Source organism: Ictidomys tridecemlineatus, chromosome 1, assembly GCF_052094955.1.
Source record: "Ictidomys tridecemlineatus isolate mIctTri1 chromosome 1, mIctTri1.hap1, whole genome shotgun sequence".
Lineage (NCBI taxonomy): Eukaryota > Metazoa > Chordata > Mammalia > Rodentia > Sciuridae > Ictidomys > Ictidomys tridecemlineatus.
The window spans coordinates 45,873,283-45,892,279 of NC_135477.1; the positions used below are offsets into that span (position 1 = coordinate 45,873,283).

The 18,997-nt window shown below is 41.2% G+C and overlaps 1 protein-coding gene across 35 annotated transcripts in view; it reads left to right on the plus strand.

Annotated features, from left to right (window-relative positions):
• Kcnma1 (potassium calcium-activated channel subfamily M alpha 1) overlaps positions 1–18,997 on the plus strand; it is a 708,132-nt gene that overhangs the window by 599,442 nt on the left and 89,693 nt on the right. The gene's annotated exons all lie outside the window — the stretch shown is intronic.

An 18,997-nucleotide genomic window follows, 5' to 3' on the forward strand; every position in this document is an offset into this window, starting at 1 on the left:
GGCCCAGTAAGTTTAGGACACTTGCCAGCATGCTAATGGTAAAGATATTAGTGTTCAAGATCTTTTTTTGACTCCTATTGAAGCCTAAAGCCATAAGCCCAGGGCAGCTGGGTGGAAAGCATTTTCAAGATGGAGTGGATGTTGGAATTATAAACAAGTCATGCTCACTGATGAGGAGAGACAAAGGAAAGGCATACTAAGATCTGCTGAAAAACTCTCTCCTCTTTTTGAGGCAACAGGGATGTTTTTGTCTTATCTGAGCATAAGGCCACTACCCAATAACTGTTATCTTTGTTCTCCATCACCAGGGAACTGAATCTTGTTAAATGATGGTAGTAGAAAATGGCCAGTTGGTTACTTGGAATCAAGTTAAGACTTAGTGTAGTTTCTACTAACTGTATGCAGGACATTTTGCCTGCACAGCAAGGACATACATGCATGTGTTGTTGTTGAATTTAACTCCTAGATACATTTGCTACATGGCAGGTACTACTCTATGTCTTGGACAGATACTAATGAAGTTAACCTTTATCATGAGCTACAGTTATTTGAAATAGAGTCAACTGCAAACTGAGACATTGTAACGTGCCCCATTTACAGAGGAGGCAACTAAGACCCAGAGGTTGTCTGACTTGCCAAGGTTCAATGGTGGAGCGGGAATATAAGCCGTGTGCCTCCAGCTTCTATGGGGTAGGTCAAGGTTCCTGGTCACTTACATAGTTGTACAAGATTATTAGGTCTATTCGTTTCTAAAGAAAGAAGAAAAGATAAGGATTCCCTGAGGAAAACTAGAGGCCATACAGGAAGTGCTAGAGCAGAGCAGAGCAGAGTAGCTGGCCACCCAGCAAGGCTGGAGTTGAGATTTGATGAGGGTGTAGGCAGAGGAGTCCCCCGAGGGTCCAGTGGGGCCCCATCCTTGGCAGAGGCCCAACCAAAGGTTTTGATCCTAATCCACAATACAATGGAAAGCATTTGAGTTGTTTGATCAGGGAAATGAACCAACAGAAACTGTGTTTTCATAATACTGTGGTTGCAGCCAGGAAAGAAGGGACCAACAGGGAGCAGGCAGTTGGGAGACCCACTCTGGGGGAGGAGATGAGGAACTGAGTGAGGCTGTGACAGGAAGAGGCAGGACTGGGCTGCTCTGGGGATCCGTGGGAAGGAAGGCTCTCTCCACCTCTGGGATCCTTGCAGCTGAAGCACATTATCCAAATGCCAAGTCCAAGAAGTTACAGTCTTTTTAAAAGAAAGTTTAATTAATGCCTCTGAAACAGTTGAATCCCATTAGTTGAATTTCATGAGCCTAATTTTCCCCAGCTGACCAGTAGCCATTGGGATTCCTATTTGGGCTCAGTGGTGTTTTCTTCTTAGTGGAGGAAGATTTGCTTACCTCTGGCCCAGGACTGGAGACTTACCAGGCTATTGGATTGCTCCTGGTTTTGAGGATCTACTCTGCCAATTTCCTTTTCCTCCTCAGTAGTTCTTCTTTCCTCACCATCCTCCCAAGTTGACTAAGCTTCACATCTTAAGTGTGTCAGATGTGACAGGTGGGCAGCTTCACGTTCCCTGTGTGATAGCCCCGGCTGAGCAGCAGACCCAAAGCCAGTGGAGCCATGTATCCAGATGGGACCTGTGACACCCCTGAGAGTCTTGACTCCAGCTGCGTGTGGTAGCTTCCGTTACAGCTTCTGGGAATTATTTTTAAAATCCCTGGATATGACAATGAGACTTTTCTTCTCCTCCCATTTTTCTCAAGGAGACAGAATGTCTCCTTATATCTATGGAGGGGAAAAAATAATAAGGACTTCACATCCCATTCACTGAAAATCGATGGTAGTTTTCAAACACTTACCCTACTCCACTGGAAATACAAAACACATTTCCTGTGAAGTACTGCCACACAAAATCCTAGGGAGCCATGTGGCATTTCTAAGAACCATGGAAAATTTTTCTTCTCCATTCCATTATTCTGTGCATAAGACCTTTGTCTGTGTTCATTGTGTCTCTATGTTGGTGTACATGATTGTTGTGTTCGTGCACACCATTGACCCCATAGGGTCATTAAAAGCATGGAAAAGTATTTTGAGTCCTGGGTTTCCTCACCTGGCTGTGCATGCTGAGAATGCCAACTTCTGGAAGTGGAACATGCCCAAATACACCTTGCCAACTATCTCTGTGTTATTGTACTCCCTCTGGAGCTTTCTTCCAAACCAATATGTTGAATTATTTAGATAATCAGAGTATCCTCCATCTTCACGTTTGCTTACAATAGTTCTGCTTCCTCAGCTGACCTTTGCCCCCAGAGAATCTCAGCAGATGGAACTAAGTCCAACATCATCAGGCAGACTCACATTAGACATTTGATATCTTTCAAATAGCTAGATAGTACATGGTTCAGAGGGAGATCATTAGACAGGCCCATAGATACTTATTCTAAAGAAACATTCTTCTGATGTCCAGCTCAGATAGTCTGGGCAAACTAAAGTGGGCTTTCTTTTGTGATCATCTCATTTGGTCATCCTCAAGGTTCTATACTTTCACATTCAGGAGAAAAACTCTTCTTGACTCTTCTAATAAACCCCAAAGCCTCCATCCTGTCCCCATTACCTTGGCATGGTGAGTACCACCAAATGTTCCTGGGGCTTTCAGAGAAATCTTTATGCAAACTCAGAAATGGAATCTCTTTTTTTAATATTTATTTTTTAGTTGTAGTTGGACACAATACCTTTATTTCACTTATTTATTCTTACATGGTGCTGAGGATCGAACCCAGGGTCTCACAGATTCGAGGTGAGCGGTATTCTGCTGAGTCACAACCCCAGCCCAGAGTGGAATCTTTTGAGGCAGATCTGTGTCAGGGATGATCAATGGCACACAGATTTTTAAATGAAGTGAGAGGACTCAAGCTTCACACCTAGAGCTGCAGCAGATGTGTCCAGAGTGCAGCTGAGCCATCTGTAGACCACACAACACATGAGCATCTTGTGGGAGTGGATCTGACTGCTCACATTACACAGGTCTTCCTCTTGACCAATGTCAGCTTTCTGGGATGAAGCCTGTTGGATCACACTCAGTCAAGAATGGGCCTGGCCTTCTTGGCTGGGCTTCATGTATCTGCAAGAATATGTGAGTAGGAAATGGCCTGAAGGATTTCAGGTCCGCAAATATTTGATGAGTAAAAGAATGAATTAATGAAGGGATTCTCAACCATTTAAAGGCTAGGTGGTTTGCTAGAAGCAAGATTCCCCCAAATCCATGGAGTTTCCTAAAGCTTTCTAAGCAGCCTAACATAGAGTGTGTGTATGTAGATGTAAAGAATGGATTTGCACAAGAAGATTAAGAGGGGGGAAATGTACTAAGTCAAAACAAGAACATAACTGAAGGCATTTGAAAATTATCCACTGGCAGGTATAGTGGATAAGTACTAGGAAATAAGATCTAGATGCAACTCACAAGAAAGAGTCACACAGGCAAAGAGCCACCATTTTCTCGAATCAGTAGAGATGGGATTCTGTCACATGTAGAACATGAGTTCTAGAAAATCAAGGACTTGTGATATTTGCATTTAGCTTTATTACTTTCAGAAAACCTGGTTATTTTCCTGCAAGTCGGGGTGGCACAGAATAATGCATCAGGTCTGGTCAATATGGGGAAAGGGGCCTGTTGTACCCAAATGGAGAAGCACCTAAGGCTACACATGACTATCAAGACCATTGACTTGAGAAAGGCAGATTGAATCCAATAGCAGCATGTGGATGCCACTTCTTCCCACCCTGGGAAGGCTGAGTTTCCCATAGCTACTTTCTAAAAGTGTCATTATTCTGTTTATTCTGCTCAAGACAAGGAAGAGGCTGTGAACTGCCTTGACTGCTCTCAGAGCTTTCTCGGGCTGCACAAAGCACCCTCTTACCTAAGAATGCCTCTGAATTGCTCTCTGCATTTTGTCAAGTTCAAGCGAGTTATTTCTTCAGTGCAGCTGAGTACAATTCCACATATGGCCTGGAACACATCCGGTAGGGATGCTTCAAAGCCAAAGCCCCAAACAGGTGTTACTGAAAAAGGAGTTTCAGTGACCTGCAGAAAAGAGCCAAGAGGTTAAAATGCAACTATGAAAGATGCTAGGAATGCAGACAGGGATGAACGGGGTCAGGTCACTGGGGTCTGCTTGTCTTAGGACATGAATGTGAAATTTGCAAGGAGTTTATCACTGGAAGCCTGCTCCCTCATGGGTTTCTGCTACTAAAGTGAAGATGGGAACCCAACATCTCCTTTTCTTTTCTTTTGATGGGGGGGGGCATTTCTTTCCTTTCAAATTCTGTCTTTTCTTCTGTCCATATTAGGGGGTTCCAAGCCATTCTCCTAATTGTGCAGTATGCCAAGTGATCTTATTGGCAATTAAAGCCTGAGATTCTCTGGAAACACAAAGCAGGAAAAAAGACACAAGGGTTAAGATTCACAAGTTTTCTGGGGACTTTGGATGTAAGTCCTGGTGTGGTTATGTTTTGATATGTTCATCAAGTAGACGTTCCATGGGTGCTGATGGCTATAGTAAGAGTCATGTCATAGGTGTGTATGAGACTACCCTTTTCAAGGCACTGACATCATCTCATTTTTTTCTGGGCAACATAGGTGTCATCCCAGAGCTCCTCTATTGCTTAGGGTCCCATCTGTAAAATAGAGATGATAACATGACCTATCCCAGAGTGGTCACAAGGATAAAATTTTTACAAGATTGCCTGGCACATGTGGAACATTGATTTAGTATTGTTACTATTATCATCCCTTCATTAATGAGTGAGATAAATAGAAAAAAATTAACTTGACCAAGAACATAGAGTTAATGGAGGTGTAGATTGCCAGATGAGAATATTGCAGTCTCACCTGTTATTGATGGGAATGTTAGTGAACAATCACTTTAACCATAGCTAATGTTTTGTTTAGTTTTGTTTTCCAATGATAGAGTCTTGTCCAGACAACCTTATAAAAAGACACATCAATTACAGCTAGAGAGGCTCACACAGTTAATGGCTGAGATTTGAACAGCTTAGTATATCAGACTATAAAATTAAAATTGAGTCATTTTCCTTAATTTCTAGATCAGGGAATCATACTCTTAACAGAAATAAGTCTTCAAAAAATACCAAGAGGTGACTAATATCTTCTGAGGGCATTGGTTTCCATCTTGGATACTCAGGAAGCATTGCAAAATTTGTGTGAAACATAAGGAAATTGAAAGATGGTATCTCTGAGGCCCCTTTAAATTCTGAGAGTCTGATTGTCCTCATTTTTCTGATTGAAACAGAACCTAAAAGTCCTTTCTTTTCAATTTTTTCTGGTGTAAATCCTTCCAAAATGCTGAAGTCTACTTACTAACATTCTAGTAAACCTTGTCAGAAAAAAATTAATTATTCTTTGAGTAGAGAAATCTTGTGGTATATCATTGTTATTCTTCTGGTTATGAATTCTCAGCCTCTAGGCCTAGAGCTGGAGATAGAGAGCCCAGAAGATTCTTACAGTTTGTCCTTTATTATCAGCTTTACTTCTTTTCTTTTTTAAAATATTTTTTAGATGATGATGAACCTTTATTTTATTTGCTTATTTATATGCAGTGCTGAGACTCAAACCCAGTGCCTCCTCACACATGCTAGGCAAGTGCTCTTCCACTGAGCCCCAACTCCAGCCCAGCTTTACCTCTTTTAAGATGTTTTTTTTTTTTTCTTCAAGATTGGGACAGAAAAATTGCCCCCTGCCCCTCCACCATCCTGTGATTATCTGAGTCCTGGTGACTTGAGGCTATCAATAGTCAGAACATTGCCGGCTCTTGAAAGTTTCAAAGACCAGTTCATTTGTAGTCTGTCTACAAATGTGAATGGTATCTGCTAACGGTTCCCCAAAGAATCTTCTTAGTCATATTCTGCTTTGTTTTGTTATTGTCAGGCCTCCTGGAACATAACTTGTGCAATTATAGTAAAACAAACAAACAAGAACACCCATCTCCCAGATTGTCTAATACATATTTGATGGATTAGAAAACATGCTTCTTACTATCTTACCTCTGATCTCACCATGCTTTCTGGAGTATTCTTAGGCCCTAGAATCTTTAGAAAACAGTGACTTTGGGTTTCCTCCTTCCTTGTCCTCCTGAAACTCTGCCTTTATGACCTGTCCATCTCTAAAGTGGACCTGAGGATCCTCAGCAAATTCAGTGTGTTCTTGGACGATGGAAGGCTGGAGAGCAAATGGAGAAAAGAGACTGGGGGCCATTTTTTTCCTTTCAAATTCTGTCTGTATTTATTTTCTTGATGAGAATCTTTTCTCAACTCATTTCTTTGAGCTCCGGTTGGTGTCAGACCTTTCACTGACACCTTTCCTGCATTTGCTTTATGCGTATCTGGATTCTGCTTCTTGTTGAGTTTTTCGTTAGTGAGGTTAGCGTAGGTATGGGGCCAGGACTTGGGCCAGGACCCTCACCCTTCTTTGCCATTGTCCCCATTTTTTTTTGAGAATACATTTCAAACATTCTCTCAGCATCATCAGGGCCACTGTTAATTTCAGGGACTCAGTTTTTCTTTCCTGATCAACCACTGTGACCCTCCAATTAGTCTTCCCGGTCACCAGCCCACCTCCAAGTTTATTATTTTAAAGCACCCATCTAATCATATTGCCATCCCATTTTAAAGAGGGGAGAAAACAGGAAAAATTTTGATGGCTTCTTGGACAACCAATCCCCTCTTAATGATAGCACAGCTTTGAATGTTCTGTTATTGACATGGCATTCAAACCCCTTTGCAGTGTGGCCTCAAACAATTTATGTAGTTGCATTTTCCATATAAGAATCCTTTAGCCAAGTACTGTCCAAAAAAAATTTCTCATTCTTGTTTAACTCATTATTACTGTTACTTGACATTAGTGTTACTTAACATTACTGTTACTTGACATTACTGACATTAGTGTTACTTAACACTAAAATGTTATCCTATACCTGATTCTGACCCTCACCTCTTCTAGCTGATTGAAACTTACCTGCTCTTTAAAGCAGGGGCCAGCATATTGTGGCCCATGGAGCAGATCTGGCCTGTTGTACTAAGCAAAGCTTTATTATAACAGTCAGGCTCACTCCATTGCTTCTCGTCCTTGGCTGCTTTGAAACTGCATAACAAAGTTGAGTAGTTGCAACAGTGAAAGCACAGCCCACGACTACCTAAAACATGTCATTTGAACTTTTAGGAGAAAAGCTTAGCAATCCTTGCTTGGAAGTTAGAAGTCAGAATTGATGGGTCTGTCTTCTGTAAGGCTGTATATGACATTTCACGTAAACTCCATGTAGAGCAGTCTTCATGTGGAGCTTTTTAAGAAATAAACAACAACAATGTGCAAGAAGTTTCATTGGTCTTTGAATCCTCAGTATACCTCAGGCAGTGTCCCCTGAGGACACAGTGGGAATTCAGCAGATGCTTGCTGAATGGCATGTGAACTCGGTCAGGAATATGTTTTTCTTCTACTGGGCATATCCCAAGGAAAAGAGGGTCTCAAGAGCAAAACTATTCTTTCTTGTTCCCTTATACCATCTTGATCAAACCATTTGCTTCTGAACAGCCGATTCATTTGACTCCTCCACAACTCCAGTGGATTGATTTAGAATTGATCACTCCTTCTTCTGAAGGAGACATTTCTTCCACAGCTTCTTCTGACAGGCTCTTGGTGTTTGGACTCCTGCAATGGTGGTCATTGGGCCCTGGAGTCTTGGTGGGTAGAGACGTGCATTGGGAAGGCAAGACAAACCTGTTATTCAGCTGCTCCAGGTGACCTCACTCTGCTGTCTTATTCCAAAGGCTCTTTTTATGCACCTGTGATTCCACAGACATTTAACTTATCCTGACTTCTCTGATAGCAAGGCTTGCACTACTCATCACTCAGACCCAAGCCAATTGCCTAGAGAGTAAATCCCTGGCTAGCAGAATAAACCCCCAGTTTAAATCTCGACACCCTGAACAGTTTCCTCCAAGCCCTTCTCATCTGCCTGGGTCTTTTCCTGGCCTCTTGTCTCTCCTCAACCAGTGGTAGTCAGCAAAGTAGGGAAAGGAGATGCCTTTTGCCTAAGCTTCTGACCCTCCTAGTCAAGTTGCCTGTGTAGACAGCTGGAGACACTCTGGAAGATTGTCTAAAAGGAAGATTGTGACATTTGATTCTCTTCACTCAGGTGCCTTAACCAGCTCAGTTGGATGTGGGAACTGAATGTAAAAGGATTCCCCTGTTTCTATTGGAAATAATACAAATGCGTCTATATGTCTTAAGGGATACTCTTTTGGTTGCTGCATGAGCTATTTCTGTTGTTGCCAGAGATTAAATCTCAATAACTTTTTTGAAATTAGAGTGGGCTTCCCATCAGCTGAATAGAGCATGGCACTCACCTCCTTTACAGAACAACTAAAGAATGCCTCTACCTTCTTCCTAAGCCCTGCAATGTTATCAGCATCGTAGTTTTGCTTGAGATCAAATCAGAGCAGCATAGGAACTGTCATTTTTCATTTCCTGGGGCCCTTTGATCCCATTTGGGGTTTATTTGTTCCAAGTGAAAAATGCAATCCCTAGTGCATTCATCTATCCTTTAGAGTTCTTTTTTTTTTATCCTTAGTTTTTTTTTTTCCTGTTAAGGATCAAATCAGAGTTTTAAGTAGTGTGGTCGTTAGTTATCACCATCAGATTTCACAGCCTATACTTCATTTCTGTTCTTACAAAATCACCAACCTTCTCTGTTGCATACCAATCGGTTGCAACGAAGCTACGCTATGCCTTTCGTGGGTACTTGGGTGTTAATTTATTTCACAGTTTCCTTTGCAGATATAATCAGAGACACTATCACATTCCTGTTTCTTCTTTTTATTGTTCCTTTGCTATCGCGTTTGTGTGATCTTTCTCTGAAAAATGACAGGTACTGTTTCTCTGCTCAGTGTATCAGTGACTTATATTCTCCACAGCTTCCCTATTGCCATTTTAAAAATATAACATTTTATAGATGTAATCTGAGTTATTTATAACTCTGGCTTTGTTATATGAGCAAATTTCCTAAATGACATTGTGGTGTAGGTACTCTTTCTAAAGAAAGGGAAAAATTCTTTGCAAAATATTTTCCTCTAATTTATAAATGAGGGGAAAGCCCTCAGTAAGATTATAATGCCTTTTTTTTCATGATTTCTTAGTACATAGAATTGCACAAACATTACTTTCATGTAAGTGATCAAGTTGTGGTGTTTAATAACACGTTGTTAGAACAAAAGGAGCTATCCTTTTTGATTTATTTGGATATTTACTGGGTGACTTACAGTGCTTTACATATTAGAATTGGTTTGTCAACAATTAACATTCTAGCTTTTTATATAACCCATACTTCAGGTAATAGAGGATTATTAAACTGCAACCAGTGTGTTAGAAATCTGCCGACTGGTAATAAAATTCTTATGTATAACAGCAGCTGAGAAATACTGCTGTATATTTATGCACAGATTGCAAGATAGATGTTCCCAAACCACAGAGTGGCCCGGAATACAGGCTTATCAGCAGGTGGCGCTGCTTCTCTATGAATGAAATCCTCTCCCTTGGTGGAGTCCTGGTCCAGTTCTCTCCCCTCCCCACTTTCTGCTTTTCCTCTTTCAGATGATTCTCCCCTTTATTTCTCTAAAATGAATATCTAAAACTGCCTTCTAAATATCCATACTTCAATTAAGACAACCATTCTCAATTTCCAGAATTTCTTTTAAATCCAACTTCCTTAGCAGAATGCTCCCTTGGAGCAAATAATTTAATAAATATTACTGTTTGAAAAGGTAACTACACAAAACCAGATTTACACCACTAAGTTTGGTGTGACACCTCCACTGTTTGGCTATTGTCATGTGTAAACTCCCCAGTTTAATCTATTTATTTATACAAATTAATTAATTTCCTGGGCATTCTTTCAAACCAAGATAAAGGGGGGGGGCTTTTATAGAAAGATGATTGATGTACTAGAATAGTATCCTATATAAAAATAATTGTGCATGATGCTCTTTTATTAAATTACTAGAATCCAAAGTTAACCAAAGAATGTTGCTTTTCTCTCTGAGGCCAGAACTAAATTCTGACCAACATGTTGAGAAGTTTTGTGTTCTGTTTTGTTTTTAAAGAAGGTGTTCTCAAAAAACACCGATCTGCTCATCAACATGGGCATCATCAATAAGCCCAAGAAAAAACATACAAGAAACAATTTTTTGATTCTTTTGTTTACACACATAACGTATTTTCAACTATTTTATTTAAAAAACATAATTACATCCTTTTACCAACTTAAAAAAATCTGCACTATTCCATTTGTGCAGGATGTTTGAGTGGAAACACTGAGTTGTATTGGAAACAGTGGATTTATTGAGGTATGGATGGGAAGAATTAAAATACAACCCAGGATGACTCATTTGTTTATTTTCTTCATTATTAAGTTCTACCTAGCAGGCCATAAAGAACTTTGAGTGCATATATTTTATGCTTCTTGTAATTTAATTATTTGAAACCACTAATTTTGAGAATCTGATAGGAATTTTCTTTTAGAACTTTTGCAACTTTTCTTAGGTTTACTGAGGTAGGGATGTCAGTCAGAGATCTGGATCACATAATGTACATTCATCTATGTGGTTTTGACAGAAAACATCCTAAAGTGTTATTGACCAGACAAAGCCAAGCAGCAGAAGATGGGGGAAACCTTGTCTTCTCAGTGATTCACTTTCAAGCACTGGTTTTGATGACAAATATTTTTTGAAAATTTGGATGACAATCAGTTTCCATGTTAAAAAAAAAAAAAAGTCAAGCCCTGATGACTCTCCAGTGCCCTGTACAAGAAGGGATGGGATTGACTGGTAGTTGAAGAGAGGAGATGATCCTAATGTCAGGCTTAGGTTGTCCTAACTTTTCTACATGGAGTCAGCCTCTTGGATTTCAAAGGGCCCTTTTAGGAGGCATTAAATAACTTGATTTTCCTGTTGAATCCACCTCCCCAGGATAGAATAAGACTTCCAGGGGAGCTGGACCCATACAAAGGGGCTCGTCTTTTTATTTCCATGCAATTATTACATGTGTATCTGATCTCAAGTCCATGTGACTTAAGTGGCCAGAAAGTAGGCTGAGCAAGGCTGTTTTGGATAGACTTTTCTAACGTACAAATGCTATCCACTATCATCTTGAATCTGAGTATTTATTTTTCTTTACTTTTTTGGTACCAAGGATTAAACCCAGGGGCACTTAACCACTGAGCCACATCCCCAGCCCTTTTTAAAAAATATTTTATTTTTGAGACAGGGTCTTGCTAAGTTACCTAGGACCTCTCTAAATCGCTGGCTTTGAACTCATGATCCTCCTGCCTTAGCCTCCTGCATCCCTGTGATTAGAATCTTAGCATTTAGAAGGAAAGAAAAGTGACTTCAAGATAATATAGATTGTCCAAATTCTGTCCTTTGGAATGCAAAGCCTTTCTCTGTCTGCCCTGTATCCACCCAGCTAGACCCTCAGATACATTTTCCTGCTTTAGCCAAGCTGACATTCCTACTGTTTTCCCTAGCTTTTACCAACCTACTTGCCTTTGTTCAAGCAGTGCCCTCCAGCGAGCATGCCCTCTCCACATTTTGTAGCCATGCACATGCCCCCAGTGCTCTAGGCCTGCACTCAGTTCTGGGGCTCTGCAGAAGAGTCAGGCTGACCCCTCTAGCCATCCTGTTCTTGTTTCAAGTCTTTCTTCTTGTGGAACATCCCACTCTCTAGTCCTTGTCATCAAAGGCATTTCCCTCAGTCCTCACTTGACATCATCCATTTGAGAACAACTTATTAAAAAACAAAACAGAATACGAACTTCTTATCCTGTTGGTCAGAATTTAGTTCTGGCCCCAGAGAGAAAAGCAACATTCTTTGGTTAACTTTGGATTCTAGTACTGTTGTGTTTATATAACTTGTGGGTTGCTACTGTGTATGGTTTAGATGCAATTGTTCTCTCTCACTATCTATCTTTAAAAAACAGTTCAAAGAAAAGGAAAAGAAAAAGCAATGCCCCCCTGTATTTTGGTTGAATGGATCTGGGGTGGATCTTAAACGTTGTTGTTCTGTGAAGTTCCTTTTTAATTGAAGCGGGGGGCTTAGAACCACTGAGGCAAACCACATTTTCCTTGGCCTGCTTTTCCTCTTCTGTAGCTTTTCTGGACTGAGTGTGGTAGGAAGTGCTGGGTAATTATTTGTGGCTGGATAGTTTTGAGGTCCTTAGTCAATGGCTGGCTCCTGTGATATCTGCCAAGAAACAGTAGACAGCATTTAGCCCAGAATCATGACAAATCAGAGCCGAAAAGGTCTTATATTTAATTAATGCCAATCCCCCAGGAGGGGAAGTGCCTTGCCAATGCCACAGAGTTGATCCAAGCCAGGCTTAGAATCCAGACTTCTGACCACAAGGCTGTGCTTCTGCCCTCTCAATGCCACCTCTCTGGCTACTAAGACCAGTTTAGTAGGAATCTAAACAGGGGCTCTCACTGTGAGAGATTCAGAGATGTGTCAACTACAGTAGAGGAGCTTATTTCTACTTGAGGGGAGTAGGGCTCATGGGAATGGAAAACAAATGAATAATGCAACAAAAATCAGGAGATTTCAGGGCATGAGATGAGAATCACCAAGGAACTTTTAAAGAAAGACAGATATCTACCTCATTGTAGCCCCGTAGGAAGGCTTCCTGGAAGAGGCAGATCCTGCCTGTTTCCTCAAGGGTGGATACAGTGGTGAGAAGAGGGGAAGACGTGGAAAGGCCTAGTGAAGGAGTCACTGCCTCCCTGCCCATCATTCCCTTGTTCCTTCCACCACGTGTAAAAATCATGACCCCCCCCCCCCCGCACCCTGCACAACCACCACCGAAATTCAAGGGGAAGAGCCCCTTGCAGGCAGGCAGCACGAATTTCCTGTAATTTAGGAGGAACAGTGGGGTTTCTCTGTCCATCTGATTTTCATTTGTTACTGCCCTGAACAGTTCCAGCCTTCTCCAGTTGAGCCTGTTTAAATGTTTTCTGGCTTTGCTTGTTTTTATGACACTTGGCAAACCTAATTATTTGACCTGAGCTGTTCACTGGGGCCATAGGCAACATGCGACAAAAGTGACAGTCAAATGCAAGGCCCGGGGTTAGGTGGGGGAGGAGGCACCCACCTCCTTCTAGTGCTTGGATACCAGATCAGCTCGGATCAGGAAAGAGAATCTGAACCCATTTCTCTATAGAGCGCCATCAAAAGACAGCAGACTAGCATTTATAGAGAAAGACCCCGGAACAGAGAGCTTGGACTCCTCCAAGAAGTAATGGTGGATAACATTGAATAAGAACTTAGGAACTCTCCTAAGTGCTCTTCAGGTTTTGGTCCATTCTCACAATAACCCAGGAGGTAGGTTCTCCAATTATTCTCATTTTAGAGGTGAGAAAACTAAAGTTAGATCATTTGCCAAAAATGTAGATTTGGACCTGGTAGTACAGCTTCAAGAATTTTTGCTACTTAACATGAGTTGATGTTTGTGAGAAACAGGTCATGTCTTGAAATCCTTGTCTCAGGATAGTATCCTTGAGTGTCACTGAAGCCAAGGACCAAAATGTAACAAGGGATGCCAGCCATATATCTGGGGGTACAGTAGGCAGCAGAGAGGGCACATGACCAGCTAGAAAGCTTGAGAGGTACCTTTCTGGAACGGGGACTCAGTGTTTTTAAATAGAAGTTGTTAGAAATTCATGTTTTTATGAACAAAATTCAGACTGAAAGGTGCACACATAAAGCTCTGTGGACCAACAGGATGGGGCCAAGCAGAACCCTCCAATGGGCAGTATTTGATCCTTACTCTGTCAACCTGAAGCCTCCGGCCATCACACTGAATCCTGCAGAATCTCTGAAACTCAGTGTCTTCATCTGTTCATCAAGGAAAGCAGCAGATATTAGGACATCAGGGTGTTGAGTAACTTGTCTGAGATCAGAGCTATAGAGGGGGTCAGAGTTGGGCAGGTGGCCTGAGTTTAGAAGCTCATATCCCCACACGGTTCTCCTGGGCTGAATGCCAGTGGTAAACGACCAAGGTTACAACCAGGAGACCTAGCCTCTGGATCTGGGTTTGCAGGCTAGTGTAGCCTTGATCCCAGAAAGGGTGAGACCAGAACTTCCCCTAGTGTCCTTCCTGATGCTGCACTGCACACCTTATTCTCTAACTGCACTGACCAAAGAGGAGCCCAGCATGCAGTAGCATTTTAAAATATTGCGCAGGATGTGTCCGATGATAAATTATAGTAAACATAGATAATGGTTTTATAGTTCAAGAACATCTTTAGAAGGTGACTATGTCCTAAAGAAATATACTAAATGCTGTGTTTAGTGTAAAATCACAATCCAGTCTGGTCCTTACCTCCCAAGGTTAAAAACATACTGCGTTTCTAAAGTGTTCTGGCAGAGCATTCTTCATCGGGCACCTGGGTTGCACTAAAATCCATGCATTTTACCTTTATCTGAGTTTCAGAGAAAGTATCAGTGCAACCATCTAGAATACATATTAGAATTCTAGAGGGTTCTTGACACAACTGGTTCAATGGCAGATATGGTATTTATGGATGAGCTGATAATAATAATGCTGTTAATAATAATAATGGTCTTATCTGTATAAAATCTTAGGGTTTAGAAAACAATTTCAGGCATACACAGATTCTAGGCTAGTCTTCCCATAACAGAATCATTGGGGCAAACATTAAAAGATGTAAATAGCAAAGAGAAAATGGAAATGAAAATATGACTGACATCTTCTGCCAGTCATGTGTATTTGAAGCTGTTTAGGGGGAGGGGGAAAGAAACAGAGAAAGAAGATCAGATAGGAGTCAAAACATATAAGCAAATAAAATCTTTCGCCCCAGAGTGAAAATGTAAACTAGTATTGTGTTAACCAGGAGAATCGATGTGGGATGAAATAAAGTTCACAAGAGACCTGACTCCATCTCTCTTTTCTGTTTCTCACCCTGGGCAGGTGGCAACTCTCAGATTCCTAAGGCAGCATGATCTTTACTCCTTTGGATGTCTGACAGTTTGTAAATCCAGGAGGATGCACGTGTGGCCAGGGCCTTCCCTAACAATCTCATGCAAACACATGAAATGATTCAAAAAAATAACTCATGTTTTATTCTTGCCTTGTCTAGTTCTGCAGGGTGGTAGATCCAGCACCTCAAGTGCCCTTAAGAAACTTCCACTGCCAGGCAGGGGACTACCGAGAGTCATGTGAGGCATTTGCCTTGGTCATCAAGCCTAAGGGGTCTTCCCAAACCTCAGCAATCAAGAGATTCATGCAATGTCTTTAAAATATTTTCAAAAATCCATGATGAACAGTATGTCATCATTTTAAATGAAGACATGATAAATAGTGGTTTTAATGCAAATAGTTAAACACTGAATTTAGTAGGCATGAAAACAAAAAGGACAACAGAAAGCTGGCAGCCTGCAGCCTCTTAGGTGAACCCTTTCCCTGTGCCACCAACAGTGTTTGGCATCTTATTGGCATTTTCTCTTGATGCATAGCACAGGGACCTGATTTGACCAAGAGCAGATCCGAATCTATTGGATAATAAGCCATATTGGACAAAAAATTCCTTTCCAGGCTTCATAAATTCCACTACAGTCCATTTTGTCTTTGTTAAACGTGTGTGTTGAAAATTGCAATCCCTTTTATTCACAATGATCATTTTCGACGCACAGCTCAAAAACATCAGCATTCACTTAAAAAAATAAATTAGCATGTTCGTATCTATTAAGCGCCATGGCTTTGTAGGCTGCAGCTGATGATTTTATTAAGTATACTGCAGGAGGGGAAAAATCAAGGCTAGATAATTATAAATTCATAAATACATAATTCATTGGCATGAAATGATTTTAATGGGATGGATGCAGAATTATCTATTTCTTCAAGAAAATAACAGAGATGCTCTGATTAAGCCCGTAATCTGGTCTATATGAAATTGTAACCAAACTGATGGGGCACATTTTCTTTTCTGAAACTACCTTTGATAAGAAATGCATTACAAACTCATCAGTTTGGCTTCCTGTTAACAAAGAGACAGCAGCCGTCTGGATCATTCTGGATTCACAGTGAAACTGCCACACCATGTATCCTCCAACTAAAGCTGTGTAAGTTTGACAAGGGGCAGATGAATCCAGGAGTTATTGTGCAGGGGTTTAAATCTATGCGGCAGCTGACGGTTGAAATAATCATCTATATATCGCTCTGAGCTAGCTGGGGAAAGGTTGAAGCTGTATATTTTCAACATTTCTAGTCTAATGGTTAATCTGTTGTCTTGTATGGGGCTCTCGCAGGGTGGACTGACAGCTTCGAGGAATTGCTCCCGGTAGATGTGGTTTGCCTTGATTCTCAAAGTACGGGGTGGACGACTCTAACTTAGCTTAAGTAGGAAAAGGTGAACTCACCTGACCCAAGTCCTCAAACATGTGAGGACCAGTAGGGCTCATGGCAGGCTGAGTGGGAGGGGCATTGGAATCACTAAATGATCTCTGCCATTCCCCACTTTCCCAAGTCTGCTTGCTTGGAATGGATGGCACGTATCTGTCCTTGCTCATTCGGCTGCCCTGGCAGGTTGGGAAGAGCACCATCCTTTTGGAAAATGAGGAAGCTAGGAAAATGTGAGAAGATTTGCTATGGGGGTCAGCAAATGTTTCCTCTCAGGGGTCAGCTAGTTAATGTCTCGAGCTTCATATTGCAGCTACTCAGCTCTGTCATAGAGAGAGAGCAGTTATGGACAATAGGTAAGCAAATGATGGTGGTTATGGTCAGGTAAAATTTTATTTTTAGCCATTAAAATTTGAATTTTCTATAATTTTTGTGTGACAGGAAATATAATTCTTCTTAGATTTTTCACCCTAACTTTTAAAAATGTAACCTAGCTTGTGGACTGCACAAAATCCTATTTTAGGCTACAATTTGGTGACCGACCCCTGAATGTGACAAAGGTGAGAAGGCAGCTGGGAGTGCCAGGGACTTGGCAGGTTCCATCCCTCCTCTAAGGATTGTCCCTTACACACATGTAGTGCACATGCTAGTGCTGCAAACAGGGTCACGTCTGGCCCGAAAACCTTTCTCATCTGATGGGTTTCAGGAGTGGGGAGGGGAAGGAAATTGGGAAAGGTTATTTTGTTGGCCTCTATAACTCCCCTCCCTGCCAGTTTGACTCAAAGAGAAAATTATCTCTTTTCTCCCACTACCTTCCAGATCTCCAAGCTCCATTGCAATATTTCAGGAATATGCTTGCATTTCTCCTTTCAATTGTGCATTTCCTCTTTGAATTCCCTTGTTCATCTCTTGTGTCTCATCTTTAAGAAGCTAATACCTAGTGATCTTTGACTGAGACTTTGCTTTGCCCTTGAGGCAATAGAGACAGTATGTTCAAAAAAAAAAAATGAAAGAAAGAAAAAGGCCAAAGGCAACCAGATCTCTCAAAGGAATTTTCTACCCAATACTGAGCAGGACAGTATTGGGCAAGTGATTATAGCAATTCCAGTGAAGATATAAAAACCAAGATTCTAGATATAGGGTGCTTTGGTGAATGTTTGACTCCTACCAGGATCTTTGGTAAATGTTTGACTCCTACCAAGATCTGATGTGGCTTATAGTTTGAAATTGGGGTGGGGGTCGTGTGGGTGCCATGGGTAGGTACATCTTGTAATTTGATTCTAGAGGATCCATTCAGTGCATGGTATTTCTATAGGGAATTTCACATTCCAGGTCATGTGGATTCTGTTAATATATTTATATGGCATTTTTCTCCCTCTCCCATGTAGGAGCTGAGTTCTTTCATTACTCTGTGTTGATGGACTCAAACTTACACAATTCAGGTTTCCAAGGCAGTGAATAGTGCCAGAAATATACCCTGTGATTAACTTCTACATAACCCATTGTTCCTTAAAGTCTCCCTCCCCATTTTCCTATTAGCTCCACAAAAGCCAGAAATGAAAAAGCACCAACAAGCCCCCCTTCCCTTCCCCCATCAGCCCACCATGGGGCGGGTGTTCCCTGCCCCTATTAGTGCAAGATGGGCCACTTGGAAATCCTTTTTCATTCTCATTTTATGTAATGACAGATTCCTTTTATAAACCTCAACCTGGTTTTTTCCTATTTTTCAGCTATAGGTTGTGAAGTTATCCTGCTGGATAATGTATATAAAAATTTGTGCATTTAGAGTTTTATATGTTTGAGATGTTGATCGTTGGAGTCACTTTTGAGGCACAGCATCCTTTATCTTTTTATTTCTGTGTATTAGTATCTGTTGTGAACTTTTCAAAAAATACCTTCATGGATTAATTTTATTGATAATGGTGCAGTGTGTTCTTGGTGATATATGATACTCCAAGATTGTCAGACCAGAAACACTCATTTGAAATATATCCCTGGTATTAAGCTCTGATATTGGGCTTCCCCCTCCCCTTCTTGGCAAAGACTTTGGCTCTGACTTTCCTTATCCCAGCCATGCTTAGCTGCTCAACCTCACTGATGCTCATGTCATATTCCCAGTGTGGAATTCATCCTGAAACTGCAGCCAAGAGCTCCTTCTCAACAACACCAATGCCAACTCGCAGTATGGGTTATTTATCTGATATATGTTGTTGTTTCTCCATCACTGCTTAAGGGAACTCACATACCTTCTCACCAGTCCCCTCCATATGATAGGCAGCAAGGAGTCTGATGGTCTACAATTACAGGACAAGAAACAATCCTCTGAAAGTATTCCATGCTCTAATCCAGGGATTGCTCTCATTGACCACATTTGAGCCCTAACTAGCCCAGCCTTCCCCGTGCAAATTGGGAAGTCATGTGAAAGAAGTTTGTCCTGAGAATTTTGTTTATGGTGAATTGCAGAAGGACCATGTTACTGTGACTTTCATGATTTTTCTTAGGGTAAAGTTTGACAAGCCCACAAGAACT